Raw genomic sequence first — 26,425 nt, 5'->3', positions numbered from 1 at the left:
AAAAAAGCCTAAGACACCACTACTGTGTGGTTGTCAGGCTTGGCAGCAGGTACGACTACCCATTGAGACATCTCAATGGACTGGATTTTATGTTTTATTCCCACCTCCTTTTTTTTTCACCTGGGATAGTGTATAAGTTTAACCCCACTTGCCTATCCCATATATAAATGGAGAGAGTTCACACCCAGCTATTGAGGCATATTGAAGATAAAAATAAAATTCTACAAAAACATCTATCTGTCACCCTTATCCCTACTACATGCTGGTCATGTAATTTTACTATTTCAAATCCAGTCTTTAGTGTTTATTTGTACACTTGGTCCAGATTTACTTTGGGATCATTTTTCTTTTCTTATGCACTTGTAATAGGTAAATTTGTATATTATGTTTCCTTTGTTATTAATGTATTAGAGCCTTTTATAATTTGTCACTTGATTTACATCTGATTGATTTCCTACATGGGAGTTTTTAATGTTCACATAGTTAAATGTATTATTGTCTCTTATGGTTTCTGAATTTTAACTAATAGATTTTCTAATACTTTTCTTAATGTCTACATACAAAATATTTCATCTTAATAAAGTTATCTGATTCTTCGGTTACAATATTTATTTTGATTTATTGAAAGAGTTATGCATATATTGGATAATCCAACTCTTACTAAATTTAAAATTCATGCTATCATGTTAAAAAAAAAAAACTAGCATTTAGATTTTAGAAAGTTGACTCAGTGGTTTATAGTATGCACTGACCTTGCAGAAGATCTGAGTTCCTTTCCCAGCACTCACATCAGGTGGCTCACACTCACCTGCATTTTCAGTTCCAGTGGGTTTGAGCCCCTCTTCTAGTGTCTAAATTATGCTATAAACTCACAGCAGCATATAATACACATAAGTTAAAAAAATACATAGACTTTTTCAGATGTTTGAAAAAGCATCTCCAATTCAAAACTGAAATGGGAAAGGAAAAGACTCATCAACATGGTCATCTTTAGACATGTAGATTTGGACAAGTCCACCACTACTGACCATCTGATCTTCAAATCCGGTAGAAGTGACAAACAGACCACTGAGAAGTTTGGAAAGGATGGTTCTAAAATAGGAAAAGGCTCCTTCAAGTATCCCCGAATCTTGACAAACGGTAATCTGAGTGTGAACATGGTATCACTATCGGCATCTCCTGTGGAAATTTGAGACCTGGAAATGCTATGTGACTACCATTGATGTCCCAGGGCAGATACTTTATTAAGGACATGATTACAGGCACAGTCCAGGCTGAGTGCTGTGCTGGCTATTGCTGCTGGTGTTGGTGAATTTGAAGCTGGTATCTTCAAAAATAGGCACACCTTTGAGCACTCCAGAAGGCTTACATACTGGGTGTGAAACAGCTAATTCTTGGTGTCCACACAATGGATTTCACCAAGCCACCTGACAGCCTAAAGACATATGAGTAAATTGTTAAGGAAATTGGCATCTACATTAAGAAAATTAGTTATAACTCTGACACAGTAGCGTTTGTTTCAATTTCTGGTTGGAAGAGTGACAAGCTGGGGCCAAGTACTAATATGCCTTGGTTCAAAGGTATGGAAAGTCCCTGTAAAGATGATGGTGTGTGTAGAGTAACACTATTGGGAGCTTTGGTTTTCATCTTACCACCAACTTGTCAAATTGGCAAGCCTTTGTGACTGCCTCTCCAGAATGTCTATTGTGGGAGCATGTTTTTAGGTTCCTCATGGCTTTACCCAGCAGGTACATATAGAGAGGATTATTAGGACCACAGCCCTGAGTGCAGGTGTCTAAGATGGTCTGCACTTGGCTGTGCTGGGGGGAGGTCTTTTGCTCCACCCCTTGGTGTCTCTATAAATACTCTGGGGCAGAGACAGTCAGGGCCCCTTGGAATAGGTTCAAGGCCCTCTCGAGGCTATCCTCTATTTTCTATCTGTTTATCTCCACAATCTAAATTCTTCTATGTAATATTTCCTGCTGTTAACACTTAAGAAAACTCTGGGGAGCTGTGGGGTTGGTGGGTAAACACCCCACAGTCTATAAAATTGGTAGTATTGGCACTGTCCCTGTGGGATGAATGGATACAGATATTCTCAAATCTGGCATGGTGGTTACCTTTGCTCCAGTTCATATCACAATAGAATCAAAGAAATGCATACCATGAAGCTTTGAATGAAGCTCTTCCTCAGGATAGTGTGTGTTTCAATATAAAGAGCATGCCTTTCAAAGATGTTAGACATAGCAACATTGATAGAGGCAGCCAGAATGACCCACTAATGGAAGCGGCTGCCTCTACTGCCCAGGTGATTATCCTGAACCAGCCAAGTCAAATCAGTGCTGGTTATGCCGTTGTATTGGATTGTCATACAGCTAGCTCATGTAGCATGCAAGTTTACTGTGCTTAAAAAAAAGATTGATCACTATTCTGGTAAGAGGCTAGAAGATGGCCCTACATTCTCAAAATCTGGTAATGAGGGCACTGTTGATATGGCCCCAGGCAATCCCAGGTGTGTTGAGAGCATTCCTGACTCTCCTACACTGGGTTCTTTTGCTGCTCCTGACATGAAGCAGACAGTTGCTGTGGGTGTCATCAAAGCTCTGGACAAGGAAGCTGTTGGAACTGGCAGGACCAGCAAGTCAGCTCAGAAATCTCAGAAGGCCAAATGAATATTAACTCTAACACCCACCACTGCAGTCACTCAGTCATGGAAGTTCTCAGATCTGTTTGTCACCATTGACCATTTAAGTTTAAAAGTAAAAGACTGCTCAGTAATAACAATGTAACACAACCTTCAGAAATAAAGGAGAATGTTCTTGTGAGCCATTTTTTTTGTATATGACAGTTTTAAGTTATTAGTTTTAAAAATCAGCACTTTTTAATGAAAAAAAAAAACTTGCCTAAAAATCCATCACAGAATTTTGAGACCTATGAAAACAAGTTTAATGAAAGAAAAGTAGAAAACCTTAAAACCTTGTGATTATTCATTCAGATCTATATTTCAGTGGAAATATTAACATTCCAATCAATAAATTTTAGTTATTGCTAAACTATAATAGTATTTGCTATCTAATAGATTAAGGAGACTTTAATATAACAATTAAAAATTCTTGACTTTTTTATGAAAATTCTTAGACATTCTTCAAGACATTGTTGACTCTATGGCTAATCTTTTACTTGTTTATTGCATGTCTATACCCACAAATTCCTTTTACAGTTTCTCTCCTATAATTAAACAACTAACAATATCCTCAAGATTGTTATAAGTGTACAGAATGGGTTAGGAGTGAGCTGATTGATGACTTTATTTATTTGTTCTGAAAACTTATTGCCAGAATGAATTATTTACTGACTATGGTGGAGATTTTCTCAAGTAACCTGTCATTAATCCATTTTCATGTATTTATTTATTTATTTTTATATTTCTCTTACATATTACATCTCATCTACACTTTCCCCTTCATCCCCTCTCCTTCACTCCCCAAGTCTCTCTCCCCCAGAAACACCCACCTGCCACCTCCTCTCAAAAAAGACCAAGCATCTCATGGACTTCAACCAACACTATTATAAACCACAATAAGATCAGGTACATATCATCACATCATTAAAAGCAGGCAAACAGAGTCAGGGAAAGCCTCTGTTCCCCATGTTATGAATCCTACAAGAACACTAAGCTACTCAGTTATAAAGTATTTGCAGAGGACCTAGCTCAGGGCCCTACTGGCTCCCTGGTCTCTGTAAGCCCCTATTGAGTCCTAATCAGTTGATTCTATGGACCTTGTTCTCATGGTGTCCCCAACTCCTCAGGTTCCTCTGATCTGTCCTCCCTTTCCTCCACAGGAATTCCTGACCTTCTCTAATATTTGGCTATGGGACTCTCCATCTGTTCCCATCAGTTGTTTGATGAATTCTCTCTGGTCTTTTTTTTATCATGATTCCACTATGAGGGCAGGACAAACTGTAGGTCAAAAGTTTTGTGGCTGGGTTGGTGTCGCAATCCCTCTACTAGAGGCCCTACCTGGTAGCGGAGTAGGCCAGTTCAGGTTCTGTGTCACCATAACTGGAGTCTTTGCTAGGGTTACTCTCCTAGATTCTATGGATTTCCATTGCACTAGGTTTCCATCTCATCCCTCAAAATGTCCCATAAGCCATTCATTTCTCCAAGTATTTTATCCCTTACTCCACCCACTTGATCCCTCATGTTCCCAGCATCACCTACCCCAGTGCATCCTTGAAATCTATTCTATTTTCCCTTCTCAGAGAGATCCTTGCATCCCCCGAAATCCCACCTTATTACCTAACCTCTCTGAGTATATGGACCATAACATGATTACCATTTACTTTACAGCTAATATCAACTTATAAGGGAGTACATACCATGTTTGTCTTTCTGGGTTATGATTACCTCAGAATGATTTTTTTTTTTTTACTTCATCCATTTGCCTGCAAATTTCATGCCATTGTTTTAACAGCTTAGTAATATTATGTTGGGTTAATGCACCACTTTTTCTTTATCCATTTTTGGTTGAGGGACATCGAGGTTGTTTCCAAGTTCTCGCTATTCCAAATAAAGCTGCTATGAACATCACTGAGAAAATTGCATTAGGTATGCTGGATCATCCTTTGGGTATTCTTGAAGAAGATTAATTCACAAATTCCTGAGAAACCACAGTATTGATTTCCAAAGTGGCTGTACAAGTTTGCACTCCCATCAGCAGTGAAGGAGTGTCCCCCTTGCTCCACATCCTCTCCAGCATGAATTGTCACTTGTGTTTTTTAATCTTGGACATTCTGACAGGTGTAACATAGAATCTCAGAGTCATTTTGATTTGCATTTCCCTGGTCACTAAGGACGTTGAATAATTTGTTAAGTGTATCTTCACCTTTTGAGATTCTTCTGTTAAGAATTTTAAATCTATACCCCATTTTTAAATTAGATTATTTGGTATTTTGATATCTAATTTCTTGACTTATTAATATATTTTGGAAATCAGTCCTCTGTCACATGTGGGGTTGGTGAAAATCTTTTCCCATTCTTTAGGCTTTTTGTCTTATTGTCTGTTTTGTCTTACTGACAATGTTCTTTGCCTTATAGAAGCTTTTCAGTTTCTGGAGGTCTACTCCTCTTGTGTGTGTTTGCTTCTTTTTGTTCTAGATATTTTAAGTATGCTGTTAAGTATGAGATCTCTCCAATTTCTTCATGACGGTACTCAGTACTATGAACTTTCCTTTTATCAATGCTTTAATTGTGTCACATAATATCGAGTATGTTGTGCATCGATTTTCATTGAATTATAGGAAATCTTTAATTTCTTTCTTATTTCTGCTTTGACCCTGTTGTTCAGTATGGAGTTGTTCAGTTTTCATGTTTGTAGGATTTCTTTTGTTTCTGTTGTTAAAAATCCAGCTTTAATCTGTGGTAGTCTGATAGGATACAAGGGATAATATCAATCATATCTGGGGTTATTTAATTTTTCTGCTACTATTATTCTTAGATTTTGTCTTTTCATAATGTCCTGGATTTCCTGGAAGTTCTGTGTTCCAAATATTTTAGAGTTATCATTTTCTTGAACTCAGGACCTCAGGAAGAGCAGACAGTGTGCTCTTAACTGCTGAGCTGCCTCTCCAGCCCCCTTATCAATGTCTTTTATGGGCTATATCTGTCTCTGCCTTACTATTTTCACAGTGTTTTCCAAAATTTTCAAGTTAGTACTTACTGTAACATTTCAGTGACTCTCTCTGTCATTATTTTGGGGAAATTCAAACCTTTATCGAATATAAAACAAATTTATTCCTGAAAGGTAGCATGAGCCCCTAAATTTTTATTATCTTTGAAAATGTTCCTTTTTACTTCTTTACAAAGAATTTTATTCTCTCTCTCTCTCTCTCTCTCTCTCTCTCTCTCTCTCTCTCTCTCTCTCTCTGTGTGTGTGTGTGTGTGTGTGTGTGTGTGTGTGTGTGTGTGTGTGTGTGTGAGAGAGAGAGAGAGAGAGAGAGAGAGAGAGAGAGAGAGAGAGAGAGAACAGAGAGAGAGATATTCCAGCCAGGGCTATACTCTCCAAATTAGGGATTCTCCAAATATATTGATAAATACAATTATTCTATTGTTTACTTTCTGAATTACTTTTAAAGGGAGCTGGTGATAAATGTATGTGCACCTCACAAATTGGAAGGATTTATATATTTTTCTACAATATCACTAAAATATTATACTTAATGTTTGAATTTGTAGAATACAACTTTTGTGCAAAATTTAGAATGATAATGGTTTCATTCATTATTCATGGATAAAAGTCTCCAATCCAAACTGCTGATTATGGATAATTATGAAATGGTTAAGTTTTAGTAGGAACCCCTTTGATGAAGAAATTCATAAATCTACTTAGAATATATTCTACAAATATAAATATACTTAGAATATAGAATATATTCTACACATTTTCCCTGGAGAAAATTTACTCCATTTTTAAAATGGTTCTAGTGATTGAATCAAGATCCTTGCACATCTGTAGCACACACCACCACTTAGCTACATCCAGCCTACAGTTTTCTAGACTTGAAGTTTGAGGTTGCTTATATTCAGTTCACTCACAGCTGTGTTTAGCCACAGGTATCTGAGAAACAACTATTTTCTATTTCCATTTTTAGGACATTAATGCTTACTTTATTAATCTTTTCTAAAAACTAGTTTTTATTTAGCTATTACTTATTTTATTAATTTTAACATTTCTGTTCAATATTTAGTGTTGTTCATTTCCTAATATTTAAAAATATCTATTAGCTGGTTTATTTTAGTTTGCAATAGCTATCTTTAGTTCTGCAGAAATTGAGCATGAGATAAGAAATCTTTTGAAAGTAATCTAGAACAGTAGAAACCTGTATAGGAAAGTGTTCCATACTTCAGGAGCAATAGCAAATCCAGGGGTTTAGTCATATCTTCTATGATATTAAGGTATATTTTAGAGTTAACCACAAATACAGGCCAGTGGACAAGAAAAATTAACTATCCTCACCATCTTTTTTCCCTTTCCTGTATCTACCCCTTATTTACACTACTGTAGTCAGAAGTTTTCCTGTGTCCTGGCTGGATGGCGGTTGGGACAAACCTCACCCACTCGCATCCCCCAAGTAAGTACACAGAGGCTTATATTAAATATAACTGCTCAGTCATTAACTCAGGCTTATTACTGATTAGCTCCTACACTTAAATTAACCCACAGTTCTTATTTTGTTTAGCCACATGGGTTGGTACCTTTCCTAAGTTCTGCCTTCCCACCTTACTTCATCTGTGTCTGGCTGGTTACCCCTGACTCCAGCCCTCCTCTTTTGCGAATTTTCCTCATCTGCTTGCTCCACCTATACTTCCTGCCTGGCTACTGGCCAGTCAAAGTTTTATTAAACCAGTGTACAAGGGCATTATCCCACAATACTCAATATTCTGTCCATGAGGTCATATATAGTGATTTTTCATATTTCTTTGTTAATATATTAATTATACATATTGGGTTCCAATATGGTACTTAGATCCATGTATCTGTGTATTTTGATCATAGCTGAATTCTTTCACCCTGTCCTGTCTTTACTCAGCTCCCACCAGTCCCCCCTTATCAACTTCTCTGCCTTCTAACTTTCAGGTTTTTATTTAAAAAATAGTATTTATGTGCATGTGTGCCTTCTGTATTTGTTTTTGTGAACAGGCATGTAGGTACCCATGGAGGCTGAAGGAAGGCAACTGACCCCCAGGAGTGTTGATTCAGGTAGTTGTGTGACTTCTGATGTGGGTGCTAGGAGCTGAGCTCTGCTTCTCTGCAAGAGCAGTGAGTGTTTGCCAATGAGTGACCACTCCACCCCTTCTTTAAACTTGAATCAATCTTCATATTTCTGACATAAACTTCAATTAGCCATGACGTATTGATCTCCCGTACTGCCGGAATTACATTGTGATTCTCTCTAGCTGATAAGAATAACCAGTAAATACTCAATTGAACCTACATGTTCTTCTGTTCTGTAGTCATGCATTGAACTAATTATGTATCAAAATAGGAAAGAAATTGTCACAAGAGTGAACGAGGTTCACATCTTATTTCTCTAAATAATACAGTTTTTCATGTATCCATATACTATTTATCTCAGATTAGATAATGCTGCATCAGTTACTGTTATGCCACTGTGACAAAACATCATGGCTAAAAGCAACCTAAAGAAGAAAGGGTTTATTTTAGCCTCAAGTTCTAAAGATATATATTACATAATGGCAGAAGAATTAGCAGGAGGAGAATGCAGAAAGAAGATCACATTTTCACCTGCACAGAAACAGGATGAGACAATAACCCAGTGGTTCTCAACCTTTCTAATGCTGTGACCCTTTAACGCAGTTTCTCATGATGTGGGGATCCCAAACATAAAGTTATTTTCATTGATTATATCATAACTATAATTTTGATACTGTTATGAATCATAATGTAAATATCTGATATGCAACCCCCAATGAGTTGCAACCCACAGGTTGATAATCAATGCTATAAACTTTTAAACAACCCCTTACCCCAGTGACTCATTTCCTTCAAAAAGGTTCTAACTTCCAAATGTCTCATAACCTTCCCAAACACTACCAATGGGGATGAAGTGTTCAGAGCCTGTGGGGAACATCACTCAGTCAAACCAACCCATATTCATTATTTAGGCTGTTTGGGAGATTGGCTATGCAAATACTACACCATGGGCTTATTTTATGATGTTCTTTCTGGAAGTCTTCTATATTCTCAATAAATATCCCTAATGATTGTTGTGCCTCATTTAACAGAGATAAAACAAGAGACAATTTAATACCTAGGGTTGGAGGTTTATGCTTATTAGTACAATCTTTTATTCATCATATTAATTAACAACGGTGCATATTTATCACAGAAAATCAAATGTGTTGAGTATGTCCTAGGTATTAACAAGTTCAATGGAATTTGCCAAGAGCCTCATATACTTCAGTGTAGTAATTTTTCACACAGACATACGTAACCAAGAGATGATATATCACAAGATGGTATAAAATAGAAGTTTGAGGTTAAGTTGGAAATATAGCTATCACATTTCTGCTTCACTTTAGTGGGAATGGAATTGACTTTATATGTCACTATACATATTTTATTCACTTAAAATGATGGCTATATTTATATATGTGTATTAAAGAGGGTGAGGGAGAAGTGTACCACTGCAACAATGTAGAAGTCAAAACCAACTACTGGGAGTTGTTTCTCCCACTCTGCTTGTCCTGTGGCTCACACTTACTTAAGTCAATAATCTTAATGGGCAGTACTTTTACCTGCTGCGCCATTTTGCCAGCCCATCATTCACTTACTTAATAAACATTAATAAAGGCCTCTAAGCTACATTAGTTATTTATTTTGTGTGATGTGTGTGCATTCCCCATACATATATATGTATGTGTAAATGTGTGCTCATAACCCAGAGAATGAGATCAGATTGCTCCGTTCTAGAACTCTCTATCATAGTTCTGAGAGATGGGGTCTCTCAGACTAAACCTAAAACTAGGCAGCAAACTCAGGGATCCCTCTGTCTCCAACCACCCTACAGTTCTGGGTTCTAGGGACTTGTGCCCATGACCAGATTTCTATCTGGGTGCTAGAAATTCAAATTCAGGATACCACCTTTTCTTACTCACTGACCTGTCTCCTTAGCCCTCCCTAGAATAAAAGTAATTTTGAATATTTGTAATCCCTAGATACCTCTAACAAATGTTACATTACCAATATAATTGTAATGTAAACCTTCCTAGTCCCAGAAACAATATGTTTCTTTTCTCAGAAGATTCCATGTTTCAAAAATACTGTTACTTTTGTTTTAAATCTTGGTAGTGCCCAGAGCTCAGCATTCCTCACAACCATGTTTTATTATAAGATCAAGATAATATTGAAAAGCACAGAACTGCAGGTTGACTAACTATCTACTCAGGTCTTTCTCAATCTCTTCATCATCTGGAAACAGTCAATGATAGTAGACACTGAAGGAGATATTTCATAAAGATTATTTTATTAAATATATACACAATTTTTTTACAGAATTAACACCCAGGAGAATTGTGAATATCTTACAATTTTAGCAATTGATGAAATATGAAATTAATGTTTTTGATTTCCTTGTAGTTTACATAAAATTGTGAATTACTATATTAACATTTTTGTTCTTTGACAATGTCAGACTGAATGCAAGTATTAGGAATAACAATGACCCAGTAACAACTATCATTTTCTGTATTAAAAGATAATTTAAATGCATCGAGGAAGGACGCTGACCTTCTGTCCTTCCCCATTACTCTTTATAATGTGGGTGCTGAGAAATTCAGCTAATTGACAGGGTGATTTTTAACTCCTTCTTGTTCCTATTTATTTAAGATCTGCTTGGGTCCTAGGAAGGAGAGTTTGCATTTGTCTCCATTCCCTTCTGTTAGTAGTTCTTAGGGAACACTTCACACATCCCTTTTTGGAGCTGGTCCTCATTGTGGGAATGGATGGAAGACTGGAGTGAGAACACTTCAGGGCAGGTTGTCTTAGATAAAGGCAAAAGAACACAGGTTTCTGCCATCAGAAGATGCTTAAGGGATACAGTCTCTCCAGTCAAAAGTCACCATCTTTGATCTTTGACATTCATGGGTCCTAAAATACCTTTATAAGCTGTTTTGTAAAGGTTCACTGGGAAATGTGTACTGTCGGTTTTGTTTCCTTTGACCCCCTTTTACCTAGATTTCCTTTGGTTCTTAGGCTCTTGAGAGCTAAATTATATTTTTTACAAAAGGCTAATAAATATTTCATCCAATATTTTAAGCCCTGGTTAATTTAAAAAAACATTCTTCTGAATTAATATCATAAAGCTCTCTGTTTGATAGTAGTTATTAACTAGTAATTAGCCAGAAAGCAGCACATTTCACATGAGTGCTTTGTGGTGGGTAACTCCCTTATTCTTATTTTCAAATAAGAACAGGATTATAAGCCCTGAAGAATGTATTATTTGGGAAATGATTGTGTGGGTCAATGGACATACTGGAAGCAGAGGACAAACAGAATTGCAAAGGTATAAAGAGTCAACACTTTGCTTCAATAGAAGTTGGCTCTAAGTGGAAAAGACATCTGGAGCCAAAAGTGGAGGACTTAATGGTTGCCATGGTGAATATGATAAGAAGCACACCAAAAGAGGGGGCATGCGATCATGTATAGCTCCTAAGTCATTGCCACCATTTCAAAACTTTAATAAAACAGATATTCAGCTATGACAACTTCATACATATTGTGTCAAATCGGAAGTGTTTTTGCTTAATGACATCATTAGGGTGGCATGGAGATGTGGCTTCTCTGGTATTACTAACAGGGATGTAATTTTAACAGGTTGGCGATGTTACAGAACAAAGCAAGAGGTGATATATTTTGAAAATGCATTTATTGAACTGACACATACAATTATATATTGATATGGTATACTATGTCAGGATTTAACACATATTATCTATCTATGTCTTCACCTATCATTTGAGAATACTGAAATTTTTTTTCTTGGCATTTCCTCCATCAAATACAGAGTACATTGTTGTTATCCAGAGTCATTCTTCTATATAGTAGGTGGCACTTAAGAACTGATTTGTCTTATGTGACTCCAACCTATGAATTTTCAAATTCTGGTAACGCCTATTCTATGTTCAGCTTCTATGAGATCAACACTTTGAGATTCCATATGTAAGCAAGGTCAGTCATGAGATGTGTGTGAGTGCATGTGTGTGTGCATGTGTGTGTGTGTGTGTGTGTGTGTGTGTGTGTGTGTGTACATAGAGAATATACCATATTTCTTCTATTAGTTGTTTGATGCAAATTGATTTCATTTATTGGTTATTGCAATTAGCACTAATGAAAACTGAAGACATCCTTTTTCACTGTATTTGGATTTAGGCCAAGCACTGTGAATTTGAATCATATGCTCATTCCATTCTTAGTGGGTTTAATATTTGGAGAACTCTGTACTGCTTTTCATAAGGCATATACTAATTTTCATTCTTAACAAGATTGTGTCAAGGTTGCCTTTTGTTCTCCTCCTTTTCAGGTTTTTTATTTTGTCTTTTTGACAATAGCTAGTTCAAGTAGGATAATTTGCTAATCTAAGTGTTTTTTACTAGAATTTCAAATACTTATGGTGAGGTTGAGAGGTCTCCTCATTTATTCATGGACTTCGATGCCTTCAAATTTGAGAAATGCCCATTATGTCTTCTGTCTACTTTTCAATCAAATTGTTTTTTTCTTTTGTTTTTCTATTGATTTCCTTATATATTCTAAATATTAATCCTTTTAGACAATATGTTTGGAAAAAGTTTACTCCTATGATATAGTTTTCTCTTTGTTGTGTTGATTGTTTGCTTTGCTGAACAGAAGTTTTTGATTGTTTATTTTTGATTGTTTGTTTTAATTCCATTTTTGTGTTAGTGCTTTTCTATTATGTATCTTTGGGGTATTGTAAAATATCCTGACTTATTCCAGTGCTCTGAAGTTCATTCTAATCAAATTGTCATGTTATATTTCACAGTGTCATCTATTAGAATGGGATACAGGAGTCTAGTTTTGTTGTTCTGCATTTATGGTTATCTAATTTCCCAGTGTTGTTTATTAAAGACACTGTCTTTCCCAAAAGCATTTCCTCAGCATCTGTTTCCTGTGTCAGATGGCTAAAGACGCCTGAGTTTGCTTCTAATCTCTCACATCTGTCTGCTGGTCCCTAGTCTCATGATGCTACCATGCTGTGTTGGATTCTATATTTCCATACCGCATTTGGAATTTAAATGATGTCCTGCTATGTACTTTCTAAAGAAAGTTCATTAAGTAGTCAGAGTTATTTTTTTCCATTTTCAAAAGTTTTTGTTCTGTGTTGGATATTGTTGATTTCAATAAAGATTATCTTAATGAATGTTGTTTCAGAGGAATATGAAAATTTTTTGCAATATTAGTTCTTGCAAACTATGATGATGAAATTATTATTTTGTGTATACATGTGGCCTCTTGTGTTTTTCTATTAGTTCCTTTTTTCTTTATTATTATGTGTTTTAAATTTTATACATAAGCCATGGGTTCCCCTGTCCTCCCCCCTCCCACCCCACCCCCACATTCCCCCCAGGCCCTCCCCTCCATTCCCATCTCTTCCAGGATCAAGGCACCCCTGGGGATTCATTTAAACCTGGTGGATTCAGTACAGGCAGGTCCTGTCACCTCCTTCCAGACTGAGTAAAGTGTCCCTGTGTAAGCCCAAGGTTCCAAACAGCCAACTCATGCACCAAGGACAGATCCTGGTCCCACAAACTGGGTGCCTCCCAAGCAGATCAAGCTATTCAATTGTCTCACTTATCCAGAGGGCCTGATCCAGCTGGGGGCTCAACAGCCTTTGGTTCATAATTCATGTGCTTCCATTCGTTTGGCTATTTGTCCCTGTGCTTTTTGCAATCTTGGATTCAACAATTCACACTCTTGCAGACCCTCCTCTTTCTTGACAGTTGGACACCTGGAGCTCCACCTGGGGCCTGGCTGAGGATCTCTGCATCCACTTCCATCAGTTATTGGACGAGAGTTCCAGCCTGACAGTTAGGGTGTTTAGCCATCTGATCACCAGACTAGGTCAGATCAGGCTTTCTCTCGACCATTGCCAACAGTCTACAGAGGAAGTATCATTGTGGATTTTTTGGGACCTCTCCAGCACTCTGCCTATTCCTGTTCTCATGTGGTCTTCATTTATCATGGTCTGTTATTCCTCGTTCTTCCTTTCTGTTCTTGATCCAGCTGGGATCTCATACACCATGTTTAGCCAGGGTTGCTTATAATAAGCATGAATGGGGAATTGTTTACTGAAGTATGAACAACTTACAAGTAGCTACATCACTGAAGAAAATGCTCCTCTTCTCCCAGGACCCATTAACTGCCCATTATACCTCAGTGAGAAGAATATTATGAGTACCTCCCACATACCTGATGACATGGTGATAGGGCCAATCTTGCACAAGTCTTACAGAGGTAACCACACATGCAGCAGTGGCTCTCTCATGCTCAGAAGGCATTGGTAGGGAAGCAGTCATCTCTGACCTGTTTCTCTGTTCCCTCTTCCATCATGCTCCCTGTATCATTGTAGTATGGGTAATCAAGATGCCTCTCTCAAGGCAGTTGGAGACTGTATTAGCCATCACCCACCTTAAAAAAGACACTTCTCTAATGATGGCTGAGAGCAGTACTAATCTGAGTAAACACATAGGTGTTTAGAAGGCAGTTCAATACCATGTCCATTCAACAAAACAGACATAGTAGGTTATCCTAGGAGGCCTACAACCTCCTCAGCCATGGGCTCTTGGCCATATTTATAATAATGGGCATGATTTCTCTCTTACAGAGCATGCCTCAAATCCAATAAAAAAGCAGTTGTTCACCATCATAATGGTTATAAAACTATGGTATCAGTTGGAATTACTGTAGGTCATGAGGTACACAACTGAGTGGGATCATTCATGGTTTTTATTTCCCAAATGCTTTCATAGCACCTTCAAACACTATAAAGGAGGGTCAGCAGGGAGGAGGCATTTAGCTCAGATCCAACTTGATTTTTTAGGATGCATCTAGGGAATGCAGTGTTCTCTTCTGAGCTATTGTTCCAGTCTATATACCCTCTAGGTGGAACCTTATGGATCTTGTAAATTTGTGAGTTTTTCAGTTTTGTTTATTCCATCTGAGGATATCTACAGTCTCTTAGAGAAAATGTTTTATTTCAGAGGAAATAAGAATGCAATAGTCCAAAAGACTGATCATCTAAACACTGCTTACATAGGTACCGGCCCCTACCCACTGTAAGGTCTGTTACTATATTCCAACTATAGCCCCCATTTACTTCCCTCCATGTCCTGAAAGGTCTCTGCATGCTGGGCTACAAGCAGTTGGGATTCAGCCTTGGGTAATGTCACATGCCTTGTTCTGGTACCTAGAAGCTGCAACCAGCTGAGATGAAGTTTATCCCAGAGAACTTTGCTATCACTTGATGAACTACAATTATTGAAAGTCTCAGTCTTGGGGAGATGGGAAGGAAGCTCAACTTCCTAGTTTAATTCATTGGATACACTTCTCCAAGTTCTGAGTTATCATTTGAGTTATTCTGTGTTTCCATTCTCATAATGTGGTTGTTAATTCTTCATCATAAATTTTCAGTTTTGATCAACATGTTGCTTCATTATCTAGATTGGATTTATAACTGGTACAGAACACAAAACAGTTAAAGGTGGTAGTGATGAGTGTATTGGTCAAAGGTGGCTAAGATGTAGACTTAGTAAGTGGTAATATTGTTGGCTGACTTAATAAAGTGTCAAGTAGGTGAAGGCAATTAATTTTAATTAGAATCTGAACATTATGAACAACTGTACAGATTTCAAGACCAATTTCATGTTGGACAACAAGGTCACATATCTAAAACTACATGGAGAAAGAACAGAAATGATGTAGGGATTTAGAAGTCATTAGCCTCCAAAGCCAATTTGAAATTATCAGAATGGGAACCATAGAGATAGCTCAGTTGGTAAACTGTTTGTAGTGCAAATATGAAGGTCTAAACAGATGACTAGAACCTAGGTAAAAAGCCAGGCATGGTGACATGTTTGAAATCCCACTATCAAAGAGGTGAAAACGTTGTGGCTTGCTGTCCAGCCAGCCTAGTTTACAATAGTGACTTCCAGGTTCACTGAGAGACTGTGTCTCAAAAATGAAGCAGAAAATTTGGAGAGGTCACCTGATATTGACCCCTGACCTCCTCCTGATGCATGTGCACATAAATGCATGTACATACCCATACCTCTCACACATAGAGAAATGTTATCAGTGTGAGACTGGTTACCCAAATAAAACACACTCATCAAGAAAAGTGTGAACTCAAAATTGAAATGTATGGAATACTAATATTTAATAATTCTCATGAATATTTTAGAAGTGGCTGTCAGGCGAGACTTGATTTTTCTAATATAGGGAGTGATCAAGAACATAGTTTCATTATTATGAACCATAAGAATACTAATTAATTTTGACAGTTCAATTCTATTAAGAAACATTTTAATTTATTTTACAAGTATAAGAACTGAACTATCATGAATTAGGAAGACAATATGAGGTGAAATGGCATAGACTTCTAGGCTATTTTGATCTCTGTGAAGCTTAAATGCAGAGCAATATATCAACAGTATTTTATGAACATGATACTCAACATAAAGAAGGGCCTAATTGTTAAGGATTTAATTTTTCAAGAAGACTGTTTAAGTTCTTCAGCATGATGTGCAAGAAAAAGCCACGAAATAAATGAAAGATAAAAGAGACGTAGCAATCATGAAACCCAGTCTCTGGAAAATGAATGACGGAGCATGGAGAACATGCAAGACTAACTTCACAGGCATGGCAGTGCTGTGGCTTAAACATAAACTGTCCCCACAGTCTCACTGTTCTGAACAGTTGGTCCACAGGGGGTGATACTGTTTTGGAAGGCTAAGGCATCTTTAGGACGTAGAGCCTTGGTGGGGGAAGTATATGATTGGGGGCAGGCTTTGAGGGTTTATAGCTTTGCTGGATTTCCTGTTTTCTTCCTTAAACCTGAATGCCAATGCAGTGTGATCAGCCAACCCCCTGGTCCTATCATGATGCTCTCTTTGCCTTTTGCAATGGCTTTCCTACCATAGTGGACTCTATTACTCTCAACTATTAGCCAAACAAACCTTTTATCCCTCAAGTTGTTTTATCCAGATGTTTGCCATAACATCAAAAATCAGAGAATAATTGAATACAGGCAGTTCTTGATTCTTTATGACAAGGATATGAGAGATGATTTTAGTTGTTGAATGTTTATAGCAACAGCAGGAGAAGTTGAGGAAATTCAATGATTCATGGAACAGTGGCTTTCTGAGATTGATGAAGTGTGGGTGAATGCTAAAGTCCTTCAGAAGAATTAGCTGTGTAATATCATGAGGAATTTAGTCCATTATCACATCATTCATTATTAAAGAAAATGTGATTGATTCAATCATCTGTGGTATTTGTGTATTTGTTTCTGTTTGGGCATATGTATCCAGTCAGAATTATTTGCCATATACAAAAGTAAAGTACTATTAGTCTTGCCCAATATTTTTTCATAAATAATAGCTACACAGTTTTCTTGCTAACCATATCTAAGAGAATGTGTAACACCTAAGGAATAGCTTCAGGCAGAATTCTATACAGTGCTCAAAGTCCAGTTGCAGTACATGTCTTTGGTTAAGTATAAATTCAACAAAGGAGGCAATGACATGTCTCTGCAGGTAAAGGTGCTTGCTACATGTGCCTGGAGATCTGAGTTCTATCTTTGAAAGCCATGTAAAGGTGGCAGAGGAGGACCAGATCCAAAAAGTGTATTCTGACCTATACACATGTGCTGTGATGTAGCATGCATATTCTCTCTCTCTCTGTCTCTCTCTCTATCTCTCTCTCTGTCTCTCTCTCTGTCTCTCTCTCTCTGTCTCTCTCTCTCTTCTCTCTCTCTCTCTCTCTCTCTCTCTCTCTCTCTCTCTCTCTCTCTCACTCACACACACACACACACACACACACACACACACACACACACATTGAAAAAGGAGAAGTATACAATGACAGGTAAAACAATGTGTTAGCAGACTCCATACTTTTCACTCTTCTTGTTTCAAGCTGTGGACTAGCAGCAGCTCCTTCTAAAATCATAGGATACATAAATATCAGAGTCCACTTCCCTGCCTTTGAGACAGTGTCTCATTTGGTGTCCGAGTCTGAGTTTTAATGAATGGGAATACTTATACCTGGCATATGTGAGCAAAAAGGCAAAAACAAAGCTTTGACAATGGAATATCTGGGCAGAGTTTGACACAAGGTTATGAAGTACTACCAAATAAACAGCATAATCATACATCACATGTCTGTGAAAATTACTGCTAACTATCTTAGAAACATTGTAAACATTTTGAATTAATTTCCAGCAAATATAAGATTTATGCTCAGGAAGTTTTATGCCTATTTAATCAAAAGTAACTTGAGTTTCACTTTAAGTTCATAAAAAGATGTGTGTATGTGTGTGTGTGTGTATGTGTTTATGTGCATTTATATGTGCGTGAAGATGTCTGCAGAGGCCAGAAGAAGATTGCTGATTCCCTGAAACTAGAATGACAAACAGTAATGAGCCTCTCAGTAGGGTGCTTAACCTTATCTCTGGTCCTCTAGAAGAATAGCTAGTGGTCTTGACCACTAAGCCACTCCTCCAGCCCCTCACCAATTGTATAAAATACATTTTGAGGAATATTTATGGATGAAATATTAAAAATGAAGAAATGAGATAGAATCTCACTATATAACCCTGACTAGCTTGAAATTTGCTATGTAGACCATGCCTGGTCTCAAACTCATAAAGATACCTCTACTTCTTCCTACTGAGTGTGTTGAATAAAGATGTATACCCCCTATACCCAGACTGAAAATGAAAATTTAAAACTTAGCACTTCTCTACATTTTGATGAATGTTTTAAAGAAATAATCCAAGCTCATTTATATCACTTTATTTTTTATTAGAATCATTTTATTCTTTTTTATTTGTTTATTTCTATGCTTTTAATTTATTTTATTTTATGTGCATTGGTGTTTTGCCTCCACATGCGTCTGTGTGAAGGCGTCAGATCCCTGGAACTGGTGCCGCAGACAGTTCTGAGCTGTCATGTGGGTGCTGGAAATTGAACCCAGGTCCTCTGGAAAAGTGACTAGTGCTCTTAACCCCTAAGCCATCTCTCCAGCCCTGAATAACTTTATTTGAATTGACTTACATATCAAGAGATAAGATGGCTGGTTTAAAGAAGCTGCTCAGACATGTGCTTAGTCCCAGGCTTTGTCCATCACAGTGAAGCATTCTAAGAATAGTCGTTCGGAAGCCTCAGAGCTTCACTTACTGTTTTACATTGTCATGATTTACACAGTATTTACTTCTCTGTTTTTATGGGTTCTGCTACTTCAATACACAGGAAGTTGAACTCACTTATCACTCTGTTGTAATCACTTTGCAAGCTCTCCTATACAGCCAAATTCCATACGACTAGCTGTCTACCCTAAGTATCATCCAGATGAAATGCTGAGTCGCTGAGTTATATTACCAGCATTTACTGTGAGTAGAGACCTAGATTAAATAAGATAATGAGTGAATTCCTATAATTCACTACTGTTTAGCATTTGAAGCATTTTACTGTGGGAAAAATCATTATATAAGTCCCTCAAATGTTCTAATTTGGTTACAACTGAGGATGAGAAAAGGTATAGCTCTGCTATTTCATTATTAATCAGTCATATCTCACAGTAGATGATGCATTTGCATATCTATTTACCTGTTATAGTTTTTTAATCATAGTTAGTGTGACTATGGAACAGAAGGATAAAATGGGATCTATTTTTCTGTGTGAATGTTCATGTGTCTGCAATGCACAAGTGGGTGTACACGCGTACAGTGGAGGCCAGAGGCCAACCCCAGATGTCATCCCTCAGGAGCTGTCCATCTTGTTTTCTGAGACAGTGTCTGTCATTGGCCTGGAACTCACTTCACTACATGAGCAGTGAGCCCCAAAGATGTGTTTATTTTTGCTTTCTCTGTGCTGTTACTACAAGAGTGAGTCACCACACTGAACTTTCTTATATGAATTCTGAGGCTTACATCAGGTTGTTATGCTTGTACAGCAAGGACCATCTCAAATAAGGTATCTCCCAGGCCCTGCCATTTATATATGGATTTTAGTTGCTTTTCGTTTCCACTAAGGTGTTTCATGTATGTTTTAAAGCTTTGGTGGGTAGTGATTGAGGATTGAAGGCTTGGGTTTCAAAGATAACAGTTATCAGTGATCTTGCAGAATTTGCAAGAGAACCCAAGAGCTGCAGTGGATTCAGAGTTCAAAACATTTAAGACAGGACTGCTGAGATGGCTCTGGAAATAGAGGTGATTGTTGCTCAGTCTAAGAACCTTGTTGTACATGTTGGGAAAAGAGCACTTTTTAAAAAAATTTTTCTTTAATTTTTAATTTGTTTTTTTTTTTTTTTTTTTTTTTGGTTTTTCAAGACAGTGTTTCGCTGTGTAGCTTTGTGCCCTTTTCCTGAAACTCACTTGGTAGCCCAGGCTGGCCTCAAACTCACAGAGATCTGTCTGGCTCTGCCTCTCTAGTGCTGGGATTAAAGGCATGCACCACCACCGCCCGGCAAAGAGCACTTTTATACATTGTCATCTGACCTACACAGGCACATTTGTTCCTGCTCCACTAAATAAAACTTAACTAAAAGTAAAAAAGGATTGCCCAAGTCATATAAAAATAACTCTATGAGTGCTTTGGGGCGAGAAATAAACAGTATCAAGAAATTCCAGACCATGGAGATGAAACACAGAGAAAGTTCAATGTTTCCCACATGAGCACTTCTAAACAGAAAATAAGAAAATGCAAGAGAGCACCTCTCATTTGCTCTCAGCTTTGTTTAATGACTTTGCCAATAACAGTAGTATAGAACTTTAGTCTTTTGGAAGAAAAGATACAGATTGTATTTGATTGCATTGGCACATTTTTCTCTTCCTTCTAAAATTACTTAGGGGGTGATATGGAACACATTGATTCTCCCTTGTAATGCAGAGTTGTGTGTTTGTTTAGTACCAGAGAAAACAATTGCACTAATGGACTTGGGAATTTAGTTATAGAGATGAATAATGTGCTCAAATTATCCATGAGAAAACTCATTATCTTGTTCAGTGTTAATTTTATATATTTTCTTATATAAAATTACGCTGAATCACAAATCATTGTGCATGTGCATAATTACTATATTTTGAAACTCTATTATACACTAGCTATTTTACATTTGTTCAGTTTTCATCAACAAGAGGTGTTCTTCACCTATTTCTCATCTATGTGAAGATCCTCAGATTAGATACATCATTTGACATGTAGAAAAGGTATGAAAAATAGTTAAAAAAACATACCCAACATTGACCCTGGTAGACTGTGATTATAATCAAAACTAATGACAAGATACTCTGGCTGCTGAGACCATGCTTCTTTTTAACTATACTTTTTAAAGTGTGTGTGTGTGTGTGTGTGTGTGTGTGTGTGTGTGTGTGTGTCTACATGCTAGTACATACATGAATGTGGGTGGCTGAACAGTCCAAAAGAGGTCGCCAGATCTTCTGAAGCTATAGTTACAGGCAGTTTGGGTTACCTGAGCTGGGTGCTGGGAACTGAAATCAGGTGCTCTAGAAGAGCAGCAAGCCATCTTTACCACCTGACCAGTTCCCTGTTTATACTTCTCTTACTCTGGTAATCTTCTTTTCTCATTATAGTACCTTAAGCAGCTTTTCATGGAAGACAGACAGACAGACAGACAGACACACACACACACACACACACACACACACACACACACACACACACACAGATTGCATTACATGTTTTTAATAGCATTTTCTTTTGAAAATTCGTTGTTTGCTATTTGTGTGATGTCTGTTTTATTCAGGCTGTTGCAAGGCTGACTTTTAAATGAAAATTTATGCTTGAAACCATCTTGACCAGCATTCATAATTACATTGAAGAAACAGAAAGGATAATACAATAGTCAGAGAGGAAGGCACAGGGTCAGAGGATTGCACATCCTGTCATACTGGAAACGTCTTGTTTTATTTTGGGCAGGTAAGTTATTTTTCTGTGTCTTATTTTCTCAAATATGAAAAAATGACATGATGCTTACTCAACAAAAAAAATTGTATAACTAAACAACTGGTTTCCATAAACATATTTGAAGGTATATTTTAAGTCTATTATTCAAGCAAAATTATGCAGATATTAGTCACGTGGCTTTTACTAGCATTGTAAGATATATATCTTTATAATATATTGATAAATTAGGTTTCATAAGTCAACCTGTTGTAGAATTTTTTTCCATTTTTCTTTATTAAGAAATTTTCTACTCAAGATCTATACCACCCACAGATCCCACCCCCTCCCTCCTCCCATCTCCCAGCCCTCTCTCCCAAGCCACCCCACATCCCCACATTCCCCAAATCAAGGTCTTTCATGGGGAGTCAGCAGAGCCCGGCACACTGAGCCTAGGCAGATCCAAGCCCCTTCCCACTGTACCGAGGTTGAGCAGGGCACCACACCACAGGCACCAGATACCCAAAAGCCTGCCCATGCACCAGGGATGAATCCTGATCCCTCTGGTGCTTCCCAAAGAGTTCAAGCCAAACAACTGACTTCTGTATCCAGAGGGCCTAGTCCAGTCCCGTGGGGGCTTCACAGCCACTAGTCCATAGTTCATGGACCTCCAATAGTGTGGCCGGTCATCTCTGCACTTCTTCCCATCATGGTCTAGATGTTCCCTGCCTGCAGAATTCTTCCTCTCTCTCATCAATTGGATTCCCAGAGCTCAGCCTGGCATCTGGCCGTGGATCTCTGTATCTGCCTCCATCAGTCACTGGACAAAGGCTCTATGATGATAGTTAGGTTATTCACTAGACCAGTCACCAGAATAGACGAGTCCAGGCACCTTCTGGACCACTGCCAGCAGACCAAGGTGGTGTCATCCTTGTGGGTTCCTGAGAGCCTCCCCAGTACCCTGCCTCTTCCTCTTCCCATGATGTCCTCATCGATCATGGTATTTCCCTTCCCTGCCCTCCCACTCTGTCCCTGTTCCAAATCCACCCTCCCATTTCCCTATGTTCTCATTCCCCACTCCTCACCCTCTAACACCACCAACAACACCCAGTCCGCTCAAGTAGATTTCATCCACTTCTTTGCTGGCTTATTCATGTGTCCCTCCTAGGGTCTTTCCCTGTTTGCTAGTCTCTCAGGAGCTATGGGTTGCAGTTGGCTGTCCCTTTCCTCACATCTGGTATCCACTTATGAGTGACTAAATACTATGTTTGTCCTTCTGAGTCTGGGTTACCTCACTCAAGAATGATATTTTCTATTTCCATCCATTTGACTGCAAATTTATTGATAATATTGTTTTTTTTCTTTTCTTTTTCTGCAGAGTAGTATTCCATTGTGTATATTGCCACATTTTCTTTATCCGTTTTTCAGTTGAGGGGCATCTAGGTTGTTTTCAGGTTCTGGCTATTACAAATAATGCTGATATAAACATAGTTGAGCATGTGCCCTTGTGGTAAGATTGAGAATTCCTTGGGTATATGCCCAAAGGGGTATGGCTGTGTCTTGAGGAAGACTTATTCCCAATTTTCTGAGAAACCACCATACTGATTTACAGAGTGGCTGTACAAGTTTGCATTCCCACCAACAGTGGAGGTGTGTTCCCCTTGTTCCACATCTTCTCCAGCATAAGCTGTCTTCACTGTTTTTGGATCTTAGACATTTTGACAGGTGTATGATGGTATCTCATAGTTGTTTTGATTTGCATTTCCCTGATGACTAAGGATGTTGAATAATTCTTTAAATGCCTTTCAGCCATTTGAGATTTTTCTGTTGAGAATTCTCTGTAGCCCATTTTTTAATTGGATTGTTCAGTATTTTAAAGTCTAGCTTTTTGAGTGTTTTTTTTTTTTAAATATGTATTTTGGATATCAGCCCTCTGTCAGATGTGGGGTTGGTGAGGATTTTTTACCATTCTGTAGACTGCTGTTTTGTCTTATTGACTGTGTCCTTTGCTCTACAAAATCTTCTCAGTTTCAGGAGGTCCCATTTATTAATTGTTGCTCTCAGTGTCTGTGCTACTGGTGTTATATTTAGGAAGTGATCTCCTTTGCCAATGCATTGAAGACTACTTCCTACTTTCTCTTCTGTCAGGTTCAGTGTAACTGGATTTATGCTGAGGTCTTTGATCCACTTGGACTTGAGTTTTGTGCACGGTGACAGATATGGATCTATTTGCAATCTTTTGCATGTTGACATCCAGTTATGCCAGCACCATTTGTTGAAGTGGCAGGCAGAGAGAATACATAGAAGGAGAAATCTGAGAGGGAAGGGAGAAAGAGAAAGGGAACAAGGAGATGATGCTAGGTGCCAGCCACACAGCCACCCAGCCACTCAGCCACCCAGCCACTCAGCCACCCAGCCACGCAGCCAGCCATGGAGTAAGAGTGAAGGTAAGATTACAGAAGTAAGAAAAGGTACAGTCCCAGAGGTAAAATGTAGATGGAATAATTAAGTTAAGATAAGCTGGCTAGAACAAAAGACAAGCTAAGGTTGGGCATTTATAATTAAGAACAAGCCTCCCTGTGTGATTTATTGGGAGCTGGGTGGCAGCCCCCCCCAAAAAAAAAGAAGCAAAAACAAACAACAACAGACCTACATGTTTCAATAGGAAAAAAATCAGACTTCTTGAGGCTGCTAGACAGCATTTACCCCTTTATTGTTTGAGGATTCCAAAAATGCCGAACTTTTTCTGCAATGAAATTAGAAAAGTAAAGGTCATGTTTCAAATATTACTTAATTCCTGTTGTGGTTTGAAGGTGAAATGTCCTCCATTGGTTCACATATTGGTGGTGCTTTTTCTAAAAGTGATGGAAACTTTAGGAAACGGAGACTCACTGAAAGAAGGGGTCCATGGGGCTGGGCCTTGATGTTCTATAGCCAGGCTCTACTTCTTGTTCTGTTTCCTGACTACTGATGCAATGCGACCAGCAGGTTTCCTGCTTCTGTTGCCATGGCTTTGCTGAATTAATGGACTTTGGGTCCTTGAACTGTAGACTTATCAAAACTCCTCTCTCCTAAGTGAGAACATCCTAAGACTTGACAATTAAGGCTCTGTCATAGTTAAGAACTCAGAGGGGCATTTAGGAAACTTGGAACATTAAACAAAAAATGAACAATAAATCCTATTAATTTTGACATGTGTATTTTTGTCTACCATAGGAAATGGCTGCCAGTAAAGCATCTTATAAGAATATATTTTCAGAACACAGTAATTTATGGGAATGGATTTGGGCTTGGATTTGGAGAAACATAGGTTTTCTAAATTATATAACCTTTTCTAAAATATATACTAGAGTGATTCTCTTTTCTTTCCATTTTTGATTTATTAGGATGACTAAGTTAGTTTTCTAAATAAGTATATATGCGAGTTTAAATTATAGTTTTATATTTTTATTTATTTACATGTAGATTGTATATATAAATCTAGCTGCTTTGAGAGTCAAATAGCATTTTTCTGATCCTCTTTTATTTTATAGGATTTATCTTAAAATTGTCATATTGAGCTTTCTAAACAGAGCTCGACCCATAATTCTTCTCTAATTAATAGTCTTTAGTGGTTACTTCACTATCTCAATGGTAAAATAAAAGTCTTTAATTTAGCTTCCTGGGTGTTTCATAGTATAGTTTTTGCTTAGTTTTCTCACTTGATTTCACTCTCTTCCTCATGTTATGTTCCAGCAACCCTGAGTGTTCAGCTACAGTCTTCCTGGTTTCTGACCACTGGCCTATGTTAGTCCTTTTTTTAAAATTCTTTTCACACATTTCTTGGAGATTTACTATAAATAAGCAAGTTTTCTGTATATAACATTTTAAATGTGTGATTTGGGAGTGGAAAGTGGTTGATCACACATATTAAACTTGCGTAGGACCCAAGTTAGGGTCTCAGGCCTGTGAAAAAACAGCACAAGTTTTTGTTGTTTTGGAATTAGTACCAGGCACACTCAGACAGTAGTTTTTTTCCACAGGTCTGCCCCTTTGACCTTGTCCCCAACACCACAATCCACAGGATTCAAGAATAAAACACATCAAATGTTAGTAGTGTAAAGAACAAATACTGAGCTATTGCTCTGAAGATGAATCCAATGATATTGGCAAAATATAGTAAATTGAAGGTCTCAGGATATGTCTTAATAGCCCAGGGAGTCCCTGAGGTCCTCAAATTTGTAGATTTCCACTTCTATGTGTAAAAGTGACTGGCATCTATATCTGACACTTGTCTTTCTGATAAACAAGATGGAGGTGGGGAACTGACAAATGGCTCTTCTTTATAGGATTTTTTTTATGTAAGATAGCTTTATAGATTGAAGTACATCTGAATCTATCAATTTTCTGATCCAGCTATAAATATGTCAAGATTGCATTCTTCAAAGTCAATCCTACTGTCATTTCTTTATGATTTTTTATTCTTCCTTCAAAAGTTATTCAGCTTTTCTCCCAGGATTATAAAACATAAAGGAGAAAATTCCGTGAGCCACTGTGAGTTTCCTGTTAACTGTCTGTCTGTAGTTGTTGCATTACTTTTATTTTGCTTAAGGAAATAGCAGTAAATTGGCACATCAATGGAATTTTAGAAATTCTATCATAGACAGTGACTTGAAGTCTGAGTGATATTATAGTAGCAATTCCTCATTGAAACCCTTATATAATTCT

The 26,425-nt window shown here is 37.7% G+C and overlaps 1 pseudogene; it reads left to right on the top strand.

The window, feature by feature from the left end:
- The first annotated feature begins 955 nt into the window (after nucleotides 1–955).
- On the top strand, nucleotides 956–2,672 carry LOC118593459 (annotated as a pseudogene).
- The last annotated feature ends 23,753 nt before the right edge of the window (nucleotides 2,673–26,425 follow it).

The sequence above is a fragment of the Onychomys torridus genome, chromosome 11 (assembly GCF_903995425.1).
Source record: "Onychomys torridus chromosome 11, mOncTor1.1, whole genome shotgun sequence".
NCBI classification, from domain to species: Eukaryota; Metazoa; Chordata; class Mammalia; order Rodentia; family Cricetidae; genus Onychomys; species Onychomys torridus.
The sequence above is the reverse complement of the archived record's forward strand: the minus strand, read 5'-3'. Positions and strand labels throughout refer to the sequence as shown.